The sequence below is a fragment of the Leptodactylus fuscus genome, unplaced genomic scaffold (assembly GCF_031893055.1).
Source record: "Leptodactylus fuscus isolate aLepFus1 unplaced genomic scaffold, aLepFus1.hap2 HAP2_SCAFFOLD_123, whole genome shotgun sequence".
NCBI classification, from domain to species: domain Eukaryota; kingdom Metazoa; phylum Chordata; class Amphibia; order Anura; family Leptodactylidae; genus Leptodactylus; species Leptodactylus fuscus.
The window spans coordinates 211,609-235,706 of NW_027440066.1; the positions used below are offsets into that span (position 1 = coordinate 211,609).

Genomic DNA, 24,098 nt, shown 5'->3' on the forward strand with positions numbered 1-24,098 from the left:
TTCTACTGTCATTTCTGCATTACACATAATTGGCTCCTTCTCTATCACTTTTTCTACTACTAGTTCACATTTAAATTCTTGTTCCATACATATCATTTTTTTACAATTATTATTACCGGGTTCCTGCATCCCATCACGGACAGGAATTAAATCTGTAAAGGAAGCATCAGAAATAACAGACTCTGAAAAAACGCTCTCAGTCTCTATTTTGTCCATGGAATTTCCTTCATCTGGCAACAAAGTCTCTTTTTTTTCCGTTTTCCTGGGGAATTTCCCCTTTAAGTCCTCCCAAAAGGCAAACCCAGTCTTACCATCAAACTGGATTGCTCCGTTAAATAAGTCCATGTCTTTCTCCTCAATCCATACGGAAAAACGTCTTTTACCAGTCCAATAACCAGCTTGGTTCAATAAGTCCTTCTTGAACCTGCACATAGGCACATGAAGTCTCAAAAAGCCCATAATGTCCGCAGCACTCACAAAAGGGTCATCCATAGACACGACCAGCGATTTCCAGCCCCCGTGCAAGGAAGTCAAGCAGCTCACTCGGTCCCTGACTCCAGTGGTCCCGCCTCCGTACCATCCGAGGAAGGCCTCCGAACACAGTTGCTCCGAAGTGAAGGTGACATCGCAAGACCTCTTGGTGGCGTTCCATTGCATGGCCAGGACATCCTCCCTCCGAACCATCAAACGATCCTCCAGTATCCTCACCACCGACATCTCCGACCAGTCATCAGCTCTAGCGGCATCTTTCTTAAGGAAGAACCTCAGGCAGAACTTCTTCCGTCTTAGATCCATTGTAGATCTTTGATCTGTAAATAATCAGACCCTAGGAGTCTCAATAGATTCTCCAGGTGATCGCTTCTCGTTGCCCCGGGACTAAGCCTCAAACCCAATAGCAGCAGGTAGTTCCAGCCAGGCTATAAACCTGACTTTTCCTACCAGGCCGAGTAGAGGGTACCCGGGGCACCTCTGGCTAAGATCCTTGGCAGCACACAAACACTGAGCAGAATGTATGCTACACTTGATCTTAGCCAAAAGGCCGAGAAGCGATGGCAAGCGCTCGGCACCTGTTCTGGCGCCCTTCCGTGTTCACTGTGCACCGCTCAAGGTGTGCACCATGCTGCTGCAGCCCTATTTTGGTTTTTTTTTTGTTTTTTTTTCCTTTCCCTTAATGAAGTAGAAATCAATTAGCTTGTGCAGGTTTTCCCTACCTGCCACCAAAAGTGAAAAAAAAGAAAAGAAAAACTTTTGTGCAAGGCAAAGTGACATGTGCAAATGTTATCTTGTGACGCCAGCGGATTTTGCCGAATTTTGCGAATCTGCATAAACCACTCCCACCGTTTGACCACACCCATTCAAGTGTCCGGTCAAGTGCAAGTTCAGAAATAAATTTATGCCCAAAAATTTTAAAAGAATTCAATGCATTTAAAATTGAATAAAATGGCAGCAAATCAGACACTTTGCAGCAGTAATGTCATTTGCAATCAATCAATCAATCAATCAATCAAAGAAAATAATTAATGAAGTACCTTTCAGGTAGAGTCAGTCACAGCATCAGGCCACGTCCAACTGTCAATTTTCTCTTTGCTAGCTTGCCAGGTGCAGCAATCTTCTCTGTTGGTCGGTCAGTCCTCTGTCTCTTTCTTTCAACTGAATTGGAAAGGGGTGCACCGATCCTGGAAGTAATGCAATACCAGGTCAATGCGTGGAGTGGACAGAGCAAGCTCCGATTCCAGCTCCCTGTTCTAAAAATCCATTTAATATATGGTCCCCAGATAGGGGACGTATCAGATATTAAACTGATAAGAACAGATTTTTTTTTTTTTTTTTTTTTTTTTTTTTTTTTTTTTTTTTTTTTTTTTTTTTTTTTTTTTTTCCATACCATTCAGATATGGTGAAACTCTGGCTATAACCGTGGCTAGTATTCGTTCAGGCCAGCATCACGAATCATCATCGGTATGTTGTCAGTTTATTTCCTTTTTTAAATCTGTTCTTATTTGTTTTCAACCAAGGGATTTTACATTTTCATGTTACATAAAACATTTTCTTAGTTTAACATGGCCTTCCACTTCATGAATTTCCACAATCCCTCTCCATCAAGGCCTTTACTGTTGTCCAACTTATAATAAAAGTATAATTTTTCCAAAACCATTTTTATAGCATCCTCGACTGGAATATCCTCTTTGCGGAATATTAGCAAATTGCGATTGTTCCAAATAACCTCTTTTACACAAGTAAGAAAAAGCCACAACACTCTCTTCCTTCCATCCTCCACCTTTGCCATGCCATACATTATAATTTTGAAAGTTAACACATCAATTCCAGTAATACTTTTAGATATTCCACCCAACCTCCCCCACAGTTTTTTGGCATAACCACATCCCCAAAATACATGCTCTAAAGTCTCCTCACCTGCACACCTCTCTCTCGGGCAATCAGGATTGGGGTTTAGCCCTCTCCTGTGCTGGACACTACGCACCGGTAAAACGTTGTGAGAAGCCATCCACAGTAGATCTTTTTGCTTGTTGGTAGTGTTGTACTTCCCAACATTTTTCCATACTTCTGCCGCTTCTGTGGAGTTCAAACCCAGAATTGGGCATAATACCTGGTTTAGGCATCGAGTTTTTAGCCTCTTTTTTCCTGTAATAAATTCATCCATTTGTACGTCCTGTAACTGGTATTGGTTTATAAACTTCCCTACATATTGGTACCCTGGGGGGCAATTAAAGGCATATGGTTTGCCGCAAAAGTCTATTGGCCATTTAAGTTTTCTGGTTATGGTACCTGAGAGGTACCTGGTTAAAGCACCAGCCATTGTGTCTTTCTTTAGACTCAGTGCGAAGTTCTTTATATAGTTAAGACCGATAAAAACTGTTAGGTCTGGAAATTCCAGACCCCCTAATTCTCTTTTTTTGACTAGTATTTCTCTCTTTGCCTTTTCTATGGGGCTACTCCAGAAAAAGACATGGAGTAGCCTAACTAACTTTTGCGTCCACCTATAACCTGGTGGGAACACCATAGCAATAAAAAGGACCATGGGTAGGATGACGTTTTTTATAACTAGCAGCTTCCCTGTGAGAGAAAGCTCTCTGAGCCTCCAGAAATCAAATTTTCTTTGAATCTGCTCACACAACACTTCCCAATTTTTATATCCATTCAATCCTTCATCATACCATACCCCTAGCATTCTAATTTCACCATTCACCCTTTTCATCTCAGTTTCATTCACTTCTCGGGTAAACCCGAAAGTTTTGTATTCGCTCTTGTCCCAGTTTATCTTAAAACCGGACGCTAGACAGAACAAACTAACACACAACTTCACTCGCTGCAAATCACACATACTGTCGCACAACACACACACATCATCCATGTAACCCATACATTTTATACTTTTACCTCCCGACCCGGGGATAAACACCCCTTTGATGACTTTATCATTCCTCAGCATTTGCATCAGTGGCTCAATCGCGCAGATGAACATCATTGGCGACAGTGGACATCCCTGCCGCACACCAGACTTCACTTCAAACACATCGCTTAACCATCCATTCACTGCCACACAACTCTCAGCTCTTTCATATAACCCATACAACAAACTTACAAATTTGGCTGGGAAGCCCATCCTTTCAAGCAATTTAAACAAGTAAACATGACTCACTCTATCAAACGCTTTATCAAAATCAAGTACAGTAACAATCATACCTTTCCCTCTTTCCATACAATCACCAAGCAAATCCCTCATACCAACTATGTTCTCGTTCATACTACGTTCAGGTACTGCACACACTTGTTCTTCCATAACCACATACTTCACTACATCACGCATTCTGTTTGCTAGGATCTTTGCAAACAGCTTGTAATCTGAGTTTAGCAATGTTATTGGTCTCCAATTGGCAATATTTTCCTTTTCTCCTTTTTTATATAACAATTTCACCAACCCTCTTTTCATACCATCAGGCATACGCTGTCCCTCAAACAAACATTTCATAACATCCACAACATCCTTCCCCACAACATCCCACATCAGCATATAAAATTCATTACTCAATCCATCTAAGCCAGGAGCTTTGTTCCTGCTTAATTTTTTGACCGCACCCTCAATCTCACCAGCAGTCACATCTTCAATCAGACCTGCACATTCACTCTCAGGAACCCTATTAACCACGACTTCAAAGAAGTCGTCATTCACACCCAAATCACACACCTTCTTTTCATACAGCTTTGCATAAAACTCACGCACCACATTCACCATTCCCTCCCCATGCACTAAGTTACCATTCACATTATACACTCCATTCATCACATCTTTCCCTCCACACATTTTTTTAAAAAAGAAATTTGTGCATTTCTCATCAAATTCCATATACCTTACTTTGGCTCTGAATTTGATTTCTTTTCCCTTATTTAGAAACCATTTATCAACAAGTAACTTTTCCTTGTTCAAGGCAGCTTGTACATTGTAACCAAGCTCCTTACATTTTTTTAGGAAGTTTAACCTCTTACAGTGTGAGTAATAAACTAATCTCCGCTGCTTCGCTATTCTTTTTCCTTCGCTCTTAAAAAAGCCCGCTATTCGTGCTTTGACCCACATCCACCAGTTTAAGGTGGAGTGGAAAATACTCCTCTTCCTCCTCCATAGAGCATATTTTGCTGTAAGTTTCTTAATGACCTGCGGGTCCCGTAAAAGACGGGTGTTTAACCTCCACACCCCTTTACCAAATACCACGTTGCCAACCTGGAATTCAGCTGTCAGGCACTCATGGTCCGAGAAAGCTACTCTGTCCTGTGAAAAAGAATAAACAGAAATGGTTTTTTCCGAACAAAAAAAATAGTCAATTCTGGACTCTGTACGCCCACTGTCCGCGTGGTACGTACTGCGCGATCCATACTTCTTCCCTACATCCTGTAAGGCAAACTGCATTAACATGGAATTGAAACGGTTACCGGTTACATCTGAAACATTTTGCACTGTGCTACCTCTTTGTGTTTTTTCAATGGTACAATTAAGGTCCCCGCACACTATCGTGGGTGTTTGACCCTGCAGAAAAAACCGTAAGTTTTCGAAAAGTGCTAATCTTTCGTTTTTGCAGACCGGTGCGTAAATATTAATGAGCTTAAAGCTCCAACTCATATAACTTAAGTTTAACATTAAACATCTACCAGGAAGTATTGTATGTACATTTTTAACCAAAATGTTGGGGTTCTTAATTAAAACCCCCACCCCGTCATTCCTATTGGTGTTTGTGTAACTCCAGAATGTTTTCCCATCCCATTCACGTTTGGGTGGTGTTCTTCCCAAACCGCACTCCTGCACACATACTATGTCAGGGTTTTTTGATGACAAATAGTCCAGAATGGCAGTTCTCCTATGGCAAGCTGTAAACATCCTGACATTTTGGGATATGATCTTTAAGCTTAACACCATTGTTTATGTTTCAGGAATAAAGGGTTAATCCTATTAAAGCATCAAGTCCCTGAGACCCCAGGACGGGGGTTCCCAGCGCCTGGTTCAATGGCAAAACGTGTGATCTCCTCGAATTGGGCCACCTGACCGTCTTCCAGGTAACTTACCCCCATGGGGGAATTTGGGGCTTGCAGGGGCTGAGGGCTAAAGGCTGAGAACCCCAGCTCCACCAGCGATGTTATGGCACTTTTTGTTATTTCAAGTTCCCTTGCTTTAGCTTTGTCCTTCTTGGCCCTTTTTATTGCTCTGTTGTCCTCATTTATTGATTTTAATTTTAACATGCTTCCACTTCTTGTTTTGGGTTTGACTACTTCCAGTGGGGGGGTTACTGTACCAGAGTCTGGGCTGGTTAATTCCTCCGTATTTTGGCTTGGTGGTAAGCTAGAGTCTTTAGAGCAGCCGGCCACCACAGGCAGTGAATTGACCTCATCTTGTATGAGAGACAGACCAGCTGCTGCAGCTGCTGATGACTCATCAACAACAGCTGTGTCTCCTGCTTCAAAGGCATCCATCGCCGCGGCAACGTCATCACTGACACTGAGCTCAGCTGTTTCTCTGGCTGCAGTTACCTCAGCGTAGGTTTTCTTTGCTGAGGTAATTTTAGTAGTCTCAGCCCTATATCCTGCCTCAGGACATTTCCGACACATATGGTCTCTTGAACCGCATATGTCGCATGTGGCCAAATTGGGGCATTCATTAGCAGCGTGTCCGGATTCACCACAGCTTCTACATGCAGACTCATTCTCGCAATTAACCTGTGTGTGACCGAAGCGCAGGCAGTTCCTGCAATATTCAGGCATACCCTGATAGAAGAGGTAGCCATGGTTGCCACCCAGAGAGAAGTTGGCTGGAGGGTTTTTAACCCCTCCAATGCCTTCTCTGTCTGGTTTAAACTTGACCCAATATTTAGTAAATCCTGTATAAACCCCTCTGCAATTCCTATTATCGGCTCCAATTCTCACTGTGTCACAATATCTCATTAAAAAAGCTCTCACAAGGGACTTTGGGCAGTAGGGATTGTACATGTGAACTGTGACTAATTTCTCCTGAGTGGAGAAAAACGGTTCCACTCTCATATTTGCCAGATACTCATGGTCTTCATATCGCTTCAGTTTTTCAAATATACGCAGGCAGTAAGCCCCCTCATGAAAGGATACGTCAAATGTCCTCTTTCCAGCGAATTGCTGGATACAAAATACCTTATTTAGGTCCACTCCACATAATTCCACAAGAATTTTGTCCATGAGGTGGACAAGCACTGTGTCTCCATAGCATGTTCTTGCTGACACGAACCTAATGGTGTGTCTCCCAGCACCAGCATTCCTTGGATCCATGCTCTCTAGAAATTGCCCGAAGCACAAAAATAAATGCTTTCCTCACCAAAAACAGGTAGAGCACTACCTGAACACCTTTTGGGTGTTTAAATCCTCCACTGACACAAGTACATCCCAAAAACTTGGGCGCACCTGAGGAGCTCCCCTGAGAGCGACCTGCTCTGTCAGAGGAGAAGGAGGATCTACCTAGCAACCTCCTCAGCAACACAGGTGTACAGCATTACCTCAGTCAGCCAATCACTAGCCAGCAAGCATCACCACAGTCAGCCAATCACTAGCCAGCAAGAAATACATCATATTTATATATGGAATAAATAAATAAATTTGGACAAAAGAAAAAACAATTACCAAAAATTACAATGATAACAATACATCATATTTATATAGCGCCAACACATTCCGCAGCGCTGTACAATTTGTCAGGTTAATTTACAGACAACAATATACATTACAAAACTAGTCATTTCACACAATGCAGGAACTGAGGGCCCTGCTCGCAAGAGCTGACAATCTAAGAGGTAGAAGGGGTGACACAAAATTATTGAACCAAAAAAAAAATAAAATAAAATTCGGAAATACAAATAGGATTTCTCATCCAATTCTTCTGATTTGTTGCAAGACATTGAAATGCCAGCAAGCAGCAGAAGGAAAAAAGAAATTTTTTTTCTATTTTTCAACCAAATTAAGAGGGGTGCACCGGTCCTGGAGATACTGCAATACCAGGTCAATGCGTGGAGTGGACAGAGCAAGCTCTATTTCCATCTCCCTGTTCCAAAAATCCATTTAATATATGGTCCCCAGATAGGGGACGTATCAGATATTAAACTGATAAGAACAGATACTACACTTGATCTTAGCCAAAAGGCCGAGAAGCGATAACCCAAAAATTGGACGCACCCGAGCGGCGCCCCCCGGAAGCAACGTGCACTGCCAAAGGAGAAGGAAGAACAGCTAGCAACCTGGTCAGCAACTCTCACACCCAGGCAAGAAACACAGGTGCACAGCATTACCACAGTCAGCCAATCAATGGTTAATCACTACAGGAAAGTGACCACAGGTGATAGTAGAACTTTGGCGGCAAGGACTCGGCAGTGCACTGCCTTCGCAGCAGGCAAATCTGCATCAGGCCCGCCTCTCCATTAGACCACACCCACTAAAACGTACTTCACGAGGAGTTGGTTTGCTTTTCCTCGAAACACAGCTTCTACGGTTTCATTCCCAAAAAATAGAAAAGGAATACATTACATCACAAAATTGGGGCCCCCACAAGAAGAGAGTGAGTGGGGGGAATAGGAAAGCAAGCAGGGAGAAGAAGAAGAAGAAGGATGGCTCTGGCTCTAAGACTCGTCAGGTTTGTCCACCGGAGGCCCGCACGGCTGGAGCATCTTCTCCATCAAATTGAAGCGCACACGGGCCTTGCTCTCGTTCTCAGCTACAGCAAAGTAGTTCAGCAGGTCAAAGTGGCCCATGTAAGAGCAGTAGGAGTCTCGGTGCTGATTCACCAGCCATTCCCACTTGGTGGTATCTGCGTGACCAGTGCCAATATATTTGGACTGGAGGTGCTCCAGCTGGCTGTGGATAGTGTACCGATCTGTCATGGTGTGTGAGGTCTGCACCAAAAGGTGAACAGGGTGATAGCCAATGCGTTTGGCATCACAGTAGGGCCCACGGCCCCACCTCTACACTTCTCAGCACATCGCTGTCTGCTTGGTACATTTTTGTCGTCATCAAAGCAAGTCCAAAAAATGCTAGACAGAGAAAATTTCCGAAACCGTACGAAGAATGTTCCTCTTGTACAGCGAAACAGATCAAATCCAGTTGCCACTACTGTCACTCAGCGATGCACAGCGCTTGCTGCAAATCTGCATAAACCCTGCCTGCATGTCAGTCTGTCTCCGGAGCAAGCAGGCAGCCACAAGAGGGCAACAAGCACTGCGAAATAAGAAGAAGAGGAGGACGACGACAACAACAGCAGCAGTAATAGCAGTAGCAGTAGCATCAAGTTGTGCAAAATCCAGGTACAAGTGCAAAGCAATTTCTCTTGCTTGCCTCAGAAATTTTAATACTCCATTCTCTTCCACGGAAAAAAAGTTTTCAAGTCAGCAGGAAAATCTGAAACAAAATGAAGAAACCAAAATGAAAATAAATAAATTTGGACAAAAGAAAAAACAATTACCAAAAATTACAATGATAACAATACATCATATTTATATAGCGCCAACACATTCCGCAGCGCTGTACAATTTGTCAGGTTAATTTACAGACAACAATATACATTACAAAACTAGTCATTTCACACAATGCAGGAACTGAGGGCCCTGCTCGCAAGAGCTGACAATCTAAGAGGTAGAAGGGGTGACACAAAATTATTGAACCAAAAAAAAAATAAAATAAAATTCGGAAATACAAATAGGATTTCTCATCCAATTCTTCTGATTTGTTGCAAGACATTGAAATGCCAGCAAGCAGCAGAAGGAAAAAAGAAATTTTTTTTCTATTTTTCAACCAAATTAAGAGGGGTGCACCGGTCCTGGAGATACTGCAATACCAGGTCAATGCGTGGAGTGGACAGAGCAAGCTCTATTTCCATCTCCCTGTTCCAAAAATCCATTTAATATATGGTCCCCAGATAGGGGACGTATCAGATATTAAACTGATAAGAACAGATTTTTTTTTGATTTACTAGCCACTAAGGGCCATTTTTTATTAAACATAACAAAATAACAATGAAAAAACACTATTTCTCAATTTTCCATATTACTACACATACAATACACATAAGAACAACAACAAAGAACATCTGTATATCTCACAGTTTTTCACAATGTTTAGCAGTATTTTACACTTTTGTTTGTTCCTTTTTTTCCATTTCTTTCTCTCTCATTTCTTTTATTTCTTGTATTTTATCATACAGTTCTCTATTTTCCCTATATTTACCATTTTCATACGTTGGGGATATTGGCGCAGGGCATCCTCCCTCCAGGGCCATCATAAATAACACATCCATTTCATCCTCATTTAAAGTACGTTTTTCTAACACATTTCTAACATAAGGATCACCTATGTATTTCTCAAAAAACCTGTAATGACCTTCATGGAATGATTTAACTATTACATACCTACAGTGCCCATAATTACCCATACACTTCTTTAACTTACTTGCTTCTCCTACCCATTTTTTTGTAAGTACCTTCTCTCTAGGCTCCATACAACTAACTTCTCTTTTTTCCCTCACCTTCACCACCCTTATTCTATCTTTCCCTTCTACTGTTATTTCTGCATTACACATAATTGGCTCCTTCTCTATCACTTTTTCTACTACTAGTTCACATTTAAATTCTTGTTCCATACATATCATTTTTTTACATTTATTATTACCGGGTTCCTGCATCCCATCACGGACAGGAGTTAAATCTGTAAAGGAAGCATCAGAAATAACAGACTCTGAAAAAGCACTCCCAGTCTCTATTTTGTCCATGGAATTTCCTTCATCTGGCAACAAAGTCTCTTTTTTTTCCGTTTTCCTGGGGAATTTCCCCTTTAAGTCCTCCCAAAAGGCAAACCCAGTCTTACCATCAAACTGGATTGCTCCGTTAAATAAGTCCATGTCTTTCTCCTCAATCCATACGGAAAAACGTCTTTTACCAGTCCAATAACCAGCTTGGTTCAATAAGTCCTTCTTGAACCTGCACATAGGCACATGAAGTCTCAAAAAGCCCGTAATGTCCGCAGCACTCACAAAAGGGTCATCCATAGACACGACCAGCGATTTCCAGCCCCCGTGCAAGGAAGTCAAGCAGCTCACTCGGTCCCTGACTCCAGTGGTCCCGCCTCCGTACCATCCGAGGAAGGCCTCCGAACACAGTTGCTCCGAAGTGAAGGTGACATCGCAAGACCTCTTGGTGGCGTTCCATTGCATGGCCAGGACATCCTCCCTCCGAACCATCAAACGATCCTCCAGTATCCTCACCACCGACATCTCCGACCAGTCATCAGCTCTAGCGGCATCCTTCTTAAGGAAGAACCTCAGGCAGAACTTCTTCCGTCTTAGATCCATTGTAGATCTTTGATCTGTAAATAATCAGACCCTAGGAGTCTCAATAGATTCTCCAGGTGATCGCTTCTCGTTGCCCCGGGACTAAGCCTCAAACCCAATAGCAGCAGGTAGTTCCAGCCAGGCTATAAACCTGACTTTTCCTACCAGGCCGAGTAGAGGGTACCCGGGGCACCTCCGGCTAAGATCCTTGGCAGCACACAAACACTGAGCAGAATGTATGCTACACTTGATCTTAGCCAAAAGGCCGAGAAGCGATAACCCAAAAATTGGACGCACCCGAGCGGCGCCCCCCGGAAGCAACGTGCACTGCCAAAGGAGAAGGAAGAACAGCTAGCAACCTGGTCAGCAACTCTCACACCCAGGCAAGAAACACAGGTGCACAGCATTACCACAGTCAGCCAATCAATGGTTAATCACTACAGGAAAGTGACCACAGGTGATAGTAGAACTTTGGCGGCAAGGACTCGGCAGTGCACTGCCTTCGCAGCAGGCAAATCTGCATCAGGCCCGCCTCTCCATTAGACCACACCCACTAAAACGTACTTCACGAGGAGTTGGTTTGCTTTTCCTCGAAACACAGCTTCTACGGTTTCATTCCCAAAAAATAGAAAAGGAATACATTACATCACAAAATTGGGGCCCCCACAAGAAGAGAGTGAGTGGGGGGAATAGGAAAGCAAGCAGGGAGAAGAAGAAGAAGAAGGATGGCTCTGGCTCTAAGACTCGTCAGGTTTGTCCACCGGAGGCCCGCACGGCTGGAGCATCTTCTCCATCAAATTGAAGCGCACACGGGCCTTGCTCTCGTTCTCAGCTACAGCAAAGTAGTTCAGCAGGTCAAAGTGGCCCATGTAAGAGCAGTAGGAGTCTCGGTGCTGATTCACCAGCCATTCCCACTTGGTGGTATCTGCGTGACCAGTGCCAATATATTTGGACTGGAGGTGCTCCAGCTGGCTGTGGATAGTGTACCGATCTGTCATGGTGTGTGAGGTCTGCACCAAAAGGTGAACAGGGTGATAGCCAATGCGTTTGGCATCACAGTAGGGCCCACGGCCCCACCTCTACACTTCTCAGCACATCGCTGTCTGCTTGGTACATTTTTGTCGTCATCAAAGCAAGTCCAAAAAATGCTAGACAGAGAAAATTTCCGAAACCGTACGAAGAATGTTCCTCTTGTACAGCGAAACAGATCAAATCCAGTTGCCACTACTGTCACTCAGCGATGCACAGCGCTTGCTGCAAATCTGCATAAACCCTGCCTGCATGTCAGTCTGTCTCCGGAGCAAGCAGGCAGCCACAAGAGGGCAACAAGCACTGCGAAATAAGAAGAAGAGGAGGACGACGACAACAACAGCAGCAGTAATAGCAGTAGCAGTAGCATCAAGTTGTGCAAAATCCAGGTACAAGTGCAAAGCAATTTCTCTTGCTTGCCTCAGAAATTTTAATACTCCATTCTCTTCCACGGAAAAAAAGTTTTCAAGTCAGCAGGAAAATCTGAAACAAAATGAAGAAACCAAAATGAAAATAAATAAATTTGGACAAAAGAAAAAACAATTACCAAAAATTACAATGATAACAATACATCATATTTATATAGCGCCAACACATTCCGCAGCGCTGTACAATTTGTCAGGTTAATTTACAGACAACAATATACATTACAAAACTAGTCATTTCACACAATGCAGGAACTGAGGGCCCTGCTCGCAAGAGCTGACAATCTAAGAGGTAGAAGGGGTGACACAAAATTATTGAACCAAAAAAAAAATAAAATAAAATTCGGAAATACAAATAGGATTTCTCATCCAATTCTTCTGATTTGTTGCAAGACATTGAAATGCCAGCAAGCAGCAGAAGGAAAAAAGAAATTTTTTTTCTATTTTTCAACCAAATTAAGAGGGGTGCACCGGTCCTGGAGATACTGCAATACCAGGTCAATGCGTGGAGTGGACAGAGCAAGCTCTATTTCCATCTCCCTGTTCCAAAAATCCATTTAATATATGGTCCCCAGATAGGGGACGTATCAGATATTAAACTGATAAGAACAGATTTTTTTAAGTTGAAATCTACCACAAAGGGTAGCATTTTTATTAAACACTTATCAATACAAATCAACTTAATCATTTTATACAAAAATAAATCTTTTTACATACAAATACATACTTGTTAATATGTCACATCATAATTTCACAACAATTTAGCATTTTTAAACAAAAAACAGTTTTTCCTTTTTATTTACAACATATCTTCATTCCAAGGTTCTGTACTTTTTTTCCAAGCTTCTGCACTTTTTTTATATTTCCCTTTTTTGTAGCCTTCCCAAATTAGAGCTGGAAAACCTCCCTGCATGGCAAGCACAAATAACATATCCATCTCATCTTCATTTAAATACTTTTTGTCTAGTATTTCCCTAGCCATTGGGTCATTAATAGCATATTCATTAAAGAAGTATTCGTGATCCCTGTGAAAGGAACAGACAGCACTATATCTCTGCCCTCTAAAATCCCCCACTGCACCTCTTAAGCCCTCAATATCTTTGTTTGCTTCAAGCATAAATTTATCTAACATTTCCTGACTAGGCTTTTTATACTTTGCTTCTAAACCTTCCCATTTTTCCACTTTTCCCCCAATTTCAGTTATTTTTGCTTTCACTTTACACACTTTACTTAACAGTATAACATTTTCAACACATGTTTCTACATCACACAATACCCCAAAGGATAAGGTTTCCCCCACCCCCGGAGCTGCAACAGGACCAATAAAAGAAACGTCAGAAGTGGACTCCATTACTTGAGCCCCAATCCCAGTCTCTGTTTTGTCCATTTTACACTCTGAAACAAGAGAAATGTCCTTCAAATCAGTTTTTGTTTCCTCATTGTCAGTCCTTGTTTCCTCCTTGCTGGGAGATCTTTTGTTAAGACCCTCCCAATAACAAAATCCAGTGTTCTTGTTAAACTCAATGTCCCCGTCAAAACGGCTCAGGTCCTCGTCTCGGATCCAGACCGAGAACCTTTTTCTCCCAGTCCAAAAGCCAGCTTTGTTTAACAAGTCTTTTTTGAATCTACATACCGGAGCACATAGCTTCACAAAGTTCAAAATTTCCAAAGTTGTCACAAAAGGATCGTCCATGGAAACCACCAATGTTCTCCATCCGCCTTGCAAGGAGGTCAAGCAAGCCACCTTGTCCCTGATCCCAGCGAGACCTCCTTCATTCCATCTCCGGAAGGCCTCCGAGCACAGGGGCTCCGACTTGAAAGTGACGTCACAAGAACCTCTGGCGGAGTTCCACTGCATGGCAAGGACGTCATCTCTGGTCATCTTTAGATCCTCCATCAGGATTTTAGCCACCATCATCTCGTCCCAAACGTCCAAGGAAGCCTCTTTCTTGGGGAAGAACCGCAAGCAGAATCTCTTCCTCTTAAGCTCCATGGTCATCACCACCGTCTCGGCCAAGCCTGCGAAAACCAATAGATTCTCCAGGTGATCGCCTCTCGTTGCCCCGGGACTAAGCCTCAAACCCTATAGCAGCATGTGCTTCCACCCAGGCTATAAACCTGGGTTTCCACACAAGGCCGAGTAGAGGGTACCCGGGGCACCTCCGGCTAAGACCCTTGGCAGCACACAAACACTAAACAGTAAGTATGCTACACTTGGTCTTAGCCAAAAGGCCGAGAAGCGATAACCCAAAAATTGGACGCACCCGAGCGGCGCCCCCCGGAAGCAACGTGCACTGCCAAAGGAGAAGGAAGAACAGCTAGCAACCTGGTCAGCAACTCTCACACCCAGGCAAGAAACACAGGTGCACAGCATTACCACAGTCAGCCAATCAATGGTTAATCACTACAGGAAAGTGACCACAGGTGATAGTAGAACTTTGGCGGCAAGGACTCGGCAGTGCACTGCCTTCGCAGCAGGCAAATCTGCATCAGGCCCGCCTCTCCATTAGACCACACCCACTAAAACGTACTTCACGAGGAGTTGGTTTGCTTTTCCTCGAAACACAGCTTCTACGGTTTCATTCCCAAAAAATAGAAAAGGAATACATTACATCACAAAATTGGGGCCCCCACAAGAAGAGAGTGAGTGGGGGGAATAGGAAAGCAAGCAGGGAGAAGAAGAAGAAGAAGGATGGCTCTGGCTCTAAGACTCGTCAGGTTTGTCCACCGGAGGCCCGCACGGCTGGAGCATCTTCTCCATCAAATTGAAGCGCACACGGGCCTTGCTCTCGTTCTCAGCTACAGCAAAGTAGTTCAGCAGGTCAAAGTGGCCCATGTAAGAGCAGTAGGAGTCTCGGTGCTGATTCACCAGCCATTCCCACTTGGTGGTATCTGCGTGACCAGTGCCAATATATTTGGACTGGAGGTGCTCCAGCTGGCTGTGGATAGTGTACCGATCTGTCATGGTGTGTGAGGTCTGCACCAAAAGGTGAACAGGGTGATAGCCAATGCGTTTGGCATCACAGTAGGGCCCACGGCCCCACCTCTACACTTCTCAGCACATCGCTGTCTGCTTGGTACATTTTTGTCGTCATCAAAGCAAGTCCAAAAAATGCTAGACAGAGAAAATTTCCGAAACCGTACGAAGAATGTTCCTCTTGTACAGCGAAACAGATCAAATCCAGTTGCCACTACTGTCACTCAGCGATGCACAGCGCTTGCTGCAAATCTGCATAAACCCTGCCTGCATGTCAGTCTGTCTCCGGAGCAAGCAGGCAGCCACAAGAGGGCAACAAGCACTGCGAAATAAGAAGAAGAGGAGGACGACGACAACAACAGCAGCAGTAATAGCAGTAGCAGTAGCATCAAGTTGTGCAAAATCCAGGTACAAGTGCAAAGCAATTTCTCTTGCTTGCCTCAGAAATTTTAATACTCCATTCTCTTCCACGGAAAAAAAGTTTTCAAGTCAGCAGGAAAATCTGAAACAAAATGAAGAAACCAAAATGAAAATAAATAAATTTGGACAAAAGAAAAAACAATTACCAAAAATTACAATGATAACAATACATCATATTTATATAGCGCCAACACATTCCGCAGCGCTGTACAATTTGTCAGGTTAATTTACAGACAACAATATACATTACAAAACTAGTCATTTCACACAATGCAGGAACTGAGGGCCCTGCTCGCAAGAGCTGACAATCTAAGAGGTAGAAGGGGTGACACAAAATTATTGAACCAAAAAAAAAATAAAATAAAATTCGGAAATACAAATAGGATTTCTCATCCAATTCTTCTGATTTGTTGCAAGACATTGAAATGCCAGCAAGCAGCAGAAGGAAAAAAGAAATTTTTTTTCTATTTTTCAACCAAATTAAGAGGGGTGCACCGGTCCTGGAGATACTGCAATACCAGGTCAATGCGTGGAGTGGACAGAGCAAGCTCTATTTCCATCTCCCTGTTCCAAAAATCCATTTAATATATGGTCCCCAGATAGGGGACGTATCAGATATTAAACTGATAAGAACAGATTTTTGATTGAAAATGCGTTTATTCACAATCAGTCGTCAAGCAAAAGTATTTACAAAGTACTGCGTCGCAGCGCATTTGATACACAGCTTACAATACTTGCACAAATAAATAAATAAATAAATAGAAATACTTTTCCCATACTTAATGGGGCAGGGCGAAGCAGAGACCCAGAAGAAGTCTCCTGAGTGCTCTGCCTCGTCCTACCTCATACCAGTACTTCCTAGCCCCACAGCATGCATGCATTCAACAACTAGCTATCTGACATGTGGAGGAGGGGGGGAGGGGAGTAAACACAGTGCCCGAAGCTTTATTGAAGAACACACAAACACGAGGGAGCAACACAATGTCTATTCTAACTAACACAATAGCACTGCCTGAGCACCCGAGCCAGCTTGGGGGAGGGAGGGGAGGGAAGGGAGGGGGGAGAGAGAGGGAAGACTGGCTCAGAGCTCTGACAATGCAACTATACCAAATGCAAAGACAAAAATGGCAAAGTCCCAAAATGGAGGAAACAATCGAAGAAAAAGGCTTCTCAGTCTTCTTCTTCGTCTTCGCCTCTCAGGCTGTCCAGGATGGTGTAGTCCCGCAGCAAGCTGTGGATGAGCCTGCAGCAGTCCTGAAAGGTGACTTGTTCCCTCCTGAGAACAAGCCGGTTTCTGGCGAACCAGATAGCGTCTTTGAAACAGTTGAGGATCCTCCAGGCCTTCTCGCAGTCTGTCTCTCGGTGGGTCCCCGGGAAGAGTCCATAAAAAACAGAATGGTAAGAAAGCTGGTTCCGGGGGACCGAGTCCTGCAAATCATCCTCCAGGGCATCCAACAGGCCCTGAGCAAACGGGCAGGCCCAGAAAAGATGGTGGGTGGTCTCCTCTTTGAAGGGACATCTGGGGCAGTAGCGCGTCTTGCTCAGGTTGCGGGCATGCATGAACGACCTCACCGCCAAACCTCCCTGCACGGCCATCCACGACATATCCTTGTGCCCGTTGGTCAGCTGGGCCGAAGAGATGTTCTTCCAAACGACCTCCGCGGTTCCAGCCGGCAGCCCTGGGATCTCCTCCATGATGTCCTTAGCTCGGATGAGCTTATGGACGGTCTTGGGTTTCCAGAGGTCAGGCTTGAGCTCCTCCAGCTGGTGCTCCCTCACGAACCGGGTGACGTCTTGGTAGTGCCAAGGGACGGTCCAGTTGTAAGGGACGGAGCTGTTCCACTTGTCCCATCCTAGGCGACGCCACAGGGGTAACAGGAACAAGCGGGACATGGCTCGGCCTGCCGATTCCGTTCCAGTCCTCAGGGTTCTGCGGACACAATCACAAACAAAGGTTAGTCTCAACAGAGTGGGGATGTCGGGGACACCCTTACCTCCTTTGGACGGATCCTTGTACATGACGGCCCGCTTCACCCTGTCCATCTTGGAGCCCCAGATGAAGTGGAAGACGATCCTGTAGATGGCTTTAACCACGGTGTTGAGAGGTGGCCAGGCCTGCGCGGTGTAGAGGAGCACAGGCAGGATCTCATTCCGCAGGACCAGTGTCTTCCCTTCCAGCGAAAGCTGTCTGAGGCTCCACAGTCCAATCCTCTGGTTGCATTTGGCCAAACGCTCGTTCCAGGACTTCAGGGCCGCTCCCTCCTTTCCGAACCAGACTCCCAGGATCTTGATGAAGTCCGGTTGCACTGTGAAAGGAAGGGGAGAGGATGAAGCCAGACGCCAGTCTCCGAAGAGCATGACCTCTGACTTGGCACAGTTGACTTTTGCCCCCGAAGCCCGGCCGAACTTCTCGCAGGTCTGGACGAGCGCTGAGACCGATGATCTGTCGGAACAGAAGACGGTGACGTCGTCCATGTACAGCGAGCACTTGACCACGTGGTTGCCAGGTCCCGGTGCGGTGATCCCTCTAATCCCTGCATTCTGCCGGATAGACTCCGCGAAGAGTTCTATAACACAAACAAAAAGAAGGGGTGAAAGAGGGCAGCCTTGTCTGACCCCGGAGAGGACCGGAAAGGGGTCAGTCTTCCAGCCGTTCACCATCACCGAGCTGTGAATGTCAAAGTACATTAGGTCGACATACTTACAGAACCCCGCACCCAGACCGAGTCTGCGGAGAGCCTTAGCCATGAAGGCGTGAGAGACACGATCGAAGGCCTTCTCCTGATCAAGACTGACCAGGGCCGCGTGTGCACGGCGGTCTCCGATGTAGTGCAATGTGTCTCTCACCATGGCTAGGCTGTCCGCAATCCTACGGCCAGGAATGCCGCAGGTTTGGTCGGGGTGGATGATCCTGTCGATGACAACCTTCAGTCTCGTCGCCAGCACCTTGGCCAGGATCTTGTAGTCCACGTTGAGGAGAGAGATGGGTCGCCAATTCTTCAGCTCGCACCTGTCGCCCTTCCGCTTGTACAGGATCGTGACCAGACCTTCCCTCAGCGACGGCGGCATGGCACCCTCCACCACCATCTCCTCGTAAAGGTCCTTCAGGTCCGGGCAAATGAGGTCGCCCAGCGCTACGTAGAGCTCCGCTGGGAGACCGTCACTGCCCGGGGTCCTTCCGGTCCTAAAGGATTTAGCGGCAGAGAGCACCTCTTCCGCCGTCAGAGGGTCATCGAGCCCCTCGGCACCTGCAGGATCAAGGGTGTTAGTGATACCTGACAGGAACTCCTCGGCGGCGTCATCATCGATGGGCCTTTGGGAGTAGAGGTCGCGGTAGTAGTCGTGGACGACTCCCATCACTTCCTGCTTCCCCCGTCGGATGTTGCCGTCCTCATCCTTCATCTCTGTCACAGGCGTGTGGCCGGCGTGGAGTTTCCTGAAAAAGAACGAGTTACATTTCTCACCCTTCTCCAGTGTCTCCACTTTGGAACGGAAGATGACGTGCTGGGCCTCCTCCTCGAAGTGCCTTTTCAGGTCCCTCTTGGCCTCGGCGAGCATGTCCCTGACGTCCCAGCCGCAGCGATCGAGGTCCATCAGTGAGTTGAGCTCGCGCTGCATCCCCTTGAGGTCCCTCTTGCGCTGTGACGCCTGCTGGCGTCCCTTGACCTGGAAGAAATGACGGATTTGGAGTTTAACATATTCCCACCATTCCCAAACAGTCCTGAAAAAGAAGCGGTCGTTACGCCAACACAAGTACGCATCTCTAAGCTCCGCCAGCGACCCCTCATTTTCCAGCAGTGCGCAGTTCAACTTCCAGGAACCTGGGCCAGGAGGAAAACCGTGGCCCAGAGTACCCTCGAAGAGAATGCCCCTGTGGTCAGAGAAGAAGCAGGGGATCATAGAGTGCCTTACCTGGGTGACCGATCGAGAGGTGAACACAAAGTCAATCCTGGAGCGCTGCGAGCCATCCGGGCGGCACCAGGTATAATTAACTGATGCCGGCCCCATGGAACCCACAGCGTCCCGAAGAGAGGCTTCGGCCACCATCTCGATCAGTAGCTTTGACGTGACGTCCAGCTTCGCAGATGTCGAGGAGCTTCGTCCGTCCGCTTCGACAGGGCAGTTGAAATCCCCGGCCAATACCACTGCTCTGGTGGTGACGAGCTGAGTGCGCAGGATCTGGAAAAGCTCCAGTCGCTCGGCCTTCATGGGGGAAGCGTACACGTTGATGAGCCTGAGAGGCTCGCCCGCCCAGGTGCCGTCGATGACCGCAAGACGGCCAACGACGAGCTCCTGGACGGATTCAACAGTGAAGGCGTTCCCCCTAATGAGGACAGCAATACCTGCGGACTTACAGTCGCCCCCACCAAACCAGTAGGACGGGCCGTGGCTCCACTCCCTGCACAGGTGATGGTATGACCTGGAAGAAGGAAGGGAACACTCCTGCAACATAATAACATTAATGTTAGGGATAGCAGCAAAAAATGCAAGCGTCGTCTGTCGTCTCCTCTTCTCTCTCACACTTCGCACGTTGATGGAAAGAAGGTTAATTCCTGCCATAGTGAAAAGGTAAAAGGGTTAAGTTAACAATCAGAACGATACATGCAAGTTACCGCTCCCATCATCGATGTCTGGGCCCAACTCCGGTGTCCCGAGGCTGAGGCCGCTTCCGTAGATGTCTTCCTCCAGATCCTTGATCACTAGGGCCATCTGGCTGGGAGGTCCTTCCCCCTCTAAGACGGCGACGATGTCTGGGTCCATCTCCGTGGCGGAGTCGTCCACCAGCTCGTCGACCCTCTTCTCCAGTTCGGTGACCTCAGGGATAGGATCTCTCTGGACGTCCACCTCGATGGCGTCCTCTGAGGCCTCTATGGCGATCTTCTTGGAAGAGTCGTCATCTGAGTCCTCCCTGTCCTTCCTCTTCTTGGGCTGCTTGGGCGGCTCTGAGGAGACAAGAGATCGACAAGGGAGGGGGGGGAACTCCTCCATAGACAATACCGAGGTAGCTGGAGGAAGGACTGTTAGTGCTACCTCGGGGGAAGGGCGGGTGGGGGGTTGGGTGTTAACAGGGGTGTCCACCGAGGTTGTGGAGACTATAGGGGTGGAAACCTCGGTGGGGGTGGAGGTAGGGAGGGGTGCCGATTTCTTACCCTTGGCCTTTCCCTTTTTCTTCTCCTTCTCCGGTCCTGGTTTCTTCTCCTTAGTGGCCGCCTGGGCTCTAGCCTGGGTCCCGGAGGGACCGGCCCGAGCCGCTGGGGCCTTGGCGTTTCCGGCTGGGGCTTTTGAGGCCTTCGCCGGTCCCGCCTTGGCCCCGGCAGAAACCACGGTGGAGGGGGGTTCCTTGGCCACGGAAGCCCAGGATCGGGTGCGCATCTTGCAAGCCTTGTAGACATGGTCCGTCATGCCGCACAGGTTGCAGGTCTTGGCCGTGGGGCAGTCCTTTGTGGCGTGGCCCTCCACTCGACACATCCTGCAGGCGTCAGCTTTGCAGTCTTTTACCTGGTGGCCCTCCTTTCCGCAGCGCCGGCAGGCCTTCGGTAGGTCGGGGTACCAGATGAGACCACTGCTGTTACCTAAGGAAAATGTTTGAGGGAGATGCCTTACCTCGCCGTCCCTTCGCAGTTTGACGACCACCGACCATTTCCCAGTCCAGTAGCCCGTCTTGTTCAGGATGCGAGTGGGATCCCGCAGCACTGTGCAAAAACGAGCCAGGAACCGGGCGATGTCTCCGGGTGGGGTGTGCGGGTTCCTCATCGTCACCGTCACCCTCCTCTCATCCATCTGGACAGGGCAGCTGCCCAGGAAGGCCTTGAAGGGGGAGCCCGGTGCCGCTGACTTGACCGCCTCCCAGTACCGGCGGCAGATCTCCATACTTGCAAAGGTGACGTAGAATAAGCCCGTCACAAAGCTCTGGACGCTGAGGGTCTGGCAGGGGGAGAAGCCCTGGTCTGCCAGCATGGTCCGGCAGAAGACCTCCTCGCTCAGGTCCGGGAGCCTCCCGTCCACCTCCCTAAGCTTGAGCACCACGGTCTGCTTCATCCAGGGCTCCAGTGAAGGAGGTCCCTGTTTCCGCAGACCGGGTACACCAGGCCCGGGGAGAGCTTCAGGGCTGGCGTCTCCGGTTGCCGTCTTCCGTCCGACGTCTTCTTGAGGAGCAGCAGCGGTGGTTGCCACGACGTCCCCTGAAGTCGCCATCTTCGTCCTCTTCGTCGTCTTCTTCTCCAGCAGTGTTCTAGCTCAGTTGCTTCTTCAGCTGCTCTCTCTTGCTCCTCGTCGTCCGAAGTGTTCTATCACTCGTAGACAAGGGGCTCGCGTTCTCGGCCCCGAACTGGTGGGATACAAGGTTTCTCTGGAATCAGAATAAATTCTGATAAGAACAGATACTACACTTGATCTTAGCCAAAAGGCCGAGAAGCGATAACCCAAAAATTGGACGCACCCGAGCGGCGCCCCCCGGAAGCAACGTGCACTGCCAAAGGAGAAGGAAGAACAGCTAGCAACCTGGTCAGCAACTCTCACACCCAGGCAAGAAACACAGGTGCACAGCATTACCACAGTCAGCCAATCAATGGTTAATCACTACAGGAAAGTGACCACAGGTGATAGTAGAACTTTGGCGGCAAGGACTCGGCAGTGCACTGCCTTCGCAGCAGGCAAATCTGCATCAGGCCCGCCTCTCCATTAGACCACACCCACTAAAACGTACTTCACGAGGAGTTGGTTTGCTTTTCCTCGAAACACAGCTTCTACGGTTTCATTCCCAAAAAATAGAAAAGGAATACATTACATCACAAAATTGGGGCCCCCACAAGAAGAGAGTGAGTGGGGGGAATAGGAAAGCAAGCAGGGAGAAGAAGAAGAAGAAGGATGGCTCTGGCTCTAAGACTCGTCAGGTTTGTCCACCGGAGGCCCGCACGGCTGGAGCATCTTCTCCATCAAATTGAAGCGCACACGGGCCTTGCTCTCGTTCTCAGCTACAGCAAAGTAGTTCAGCAGGTCAAAGTGGCCCATGTAAGAGCAGTAGGAGTCTCGGTGCTGATTCACCAGCCATTCCCACTTGGTGGTATCTGCGTGACCAGTGCCAATATATTTGGACTGGAGGTGCTCCAGCTGGCTGTGGATAGTGTACCGATCTGTCATGGTGTGTGAGGTCTGCACCAAAAGGTGAACAGGGTGATAGCCAATGCGTTTGGCATCACAGTAGGGCCCACGGCCCCACCTCTACACTTCTCAGCACATCGCTGTCTGCTTGGTACATTTTTGTCGTCATCAAAGCAAGTCCAAAAAATGCTAGACAGAGAAAATTTCCGAAACCGTACGAAGAATGTTCCTCTTGTACAGCGAAACAGATCAAATCCAGTTGCCACTACTGTCACTCAGCGATGCACAGCGCTTGCTGCAAATCTGCATAAACCCTGCCTGCATGTCAGTCTGTCTCCGGAGCAAGCAGGCAGCCACAAGAGGGCAACAAGCACTGCGAAATAAGAAGAAGAGGAGGACGACGACAACAACAGCAGCAGTAATAGCAGTAGCAGTAGCATCAAGTTGTGCAAAATCCAGGTACAAGTGCAAAGCAATTTCTCTTGCTTGCCTCAGAAATTTTAATACTCCATTCTCTTCCACGGAAAAAAAGTTTTCAAGTCAGCAGGAAAATCTGAAACAAAATGAAGAAACCAAAATGAAAATAAATAAATTTGGACAAAAGAAAAAACAATTACCAAAAATTACAATGATAACAATACATCATATTTATATAGCGCCAACACATTCCGCAGCGCTGTACAATTTGTCAGGTTAATTTACAGACAACAATATACATTACAAAACTAGTCATTTCACACAATGCAGGAACTGAGGGCCCTGCTCGCAAGAGCTGACAATCTAAGAGGTAGAAGGGGTGACACAAAATTATTGAACCAAAAAAAAAATAAAATAAAATTCGGAAATACAAATAGGATTTCTCATCCAATTCTTCTGATTTGTTGCAAGACATTGAAATGCCAGCAAGCAGCAGAAGGAAAAAAGAAATTTTTTTTCTATTTTTCAACCAAATTAAGAGGGGTGCACCGGTCCTGGAGATACTGCAATACCAGGTCAATGCGTGGAGTGGACAGAGCAAGCTCTATTTCCATCTCCCTGTTCCAAAAATCCATTTAATATATGGTCCCCAGATAGGGGACGTATCAGATATTAAACTGATAAGAACAGATACTACACTTGATCTTAGCCAAAAGGCCGAGAAGCGATAACCCAAAAATTGGACGCACCCGAGCGGCGCCCCCCGGAAGCAACGTGCACTGCCAAAGGAGAAGGAAGAACAGCTAGCAACCTGGTCAGCAACTCTCACACCCAGGCAAGAAACACAGGTGCACAGCATTACCACAGTCAGCCAATCAATGGTTAATCACTACAG

At 46.7% G+C, this 24,098-nt stretch overlaps 3 non-coding genes and 4 pseudogenes across 3 annotated transcripts; all 7 read right to left on the reverse strand.

Moving 5' to 3' along the window:
• Positions 1 to 1,660: 1,660 nt before the first annotated feature.
• On the reverse strand, positions 1,661 to 1,831 carry LOC142186922 (U2 spliceosomal RNA; annotated as a pseudogene).
• Positions 1,832 to 7,484: 5,653 nt separating this feature from the next.
• Positions 7,485 to 7,675, reverse strand: LOC142186856 (U2 spliceosomal RNA). The gene has a single exon (XR_012712354.1). It is a non-coding gene; the product is annotated as a U2 spliceosomal RNA (small nuclear RNA).
• A 1,637-nt stretch (positions 7,676 to 9,312) lies between these two features.
• Positions 9,313 to 9,526, reverse strand: LOC142186896 (U2 spliceosomal RNA; annotated as a pseudogene).
• A 3,222-nt stretch (positions 9,527 to 12,748) lies between these two features.
• On the reverse strand, positions 12,749 to 12,934 carry LOC142186882 (U2 spliceosomal RNA). Its single transcript, XR_012712371.1, has one exon. It is a non-coding gene; the product is annotated as a U2 spliceosomal RNA (small nuclear RNA).
• A 3,235-nt stretch (positions 12,935 to 16,169) lies between these two features.
• On the reverse strand, positions 16,170 to 16,372 carry LOC142186873 (U2 spliceosomal RNA; annotated as a pseudogene).
• Positions 16,373 to 22,011: 5,639 nt separating this feature from the next.
• LOC142186924 (U2 spliceosomal RNA) lies at positions 22,012 to 22,104 on the reverse strand (annotated as a pseudogene).
• A 1,637-nt stretch (positions 22,105 to 23,741) lies between these two features.
• LOC142186930 (U2 spliceosomal RNA) lies at positions 23,742 to 23,932 on the reverse strand. The gene has a single exon (XR_012712393.1). It is a non-coding gene; the product is annotated as a U2 spliceosomal RNA (small nuclear RNA).
• Positions 23,933 to 24,098: the final 166 nt, after the last annotated feature.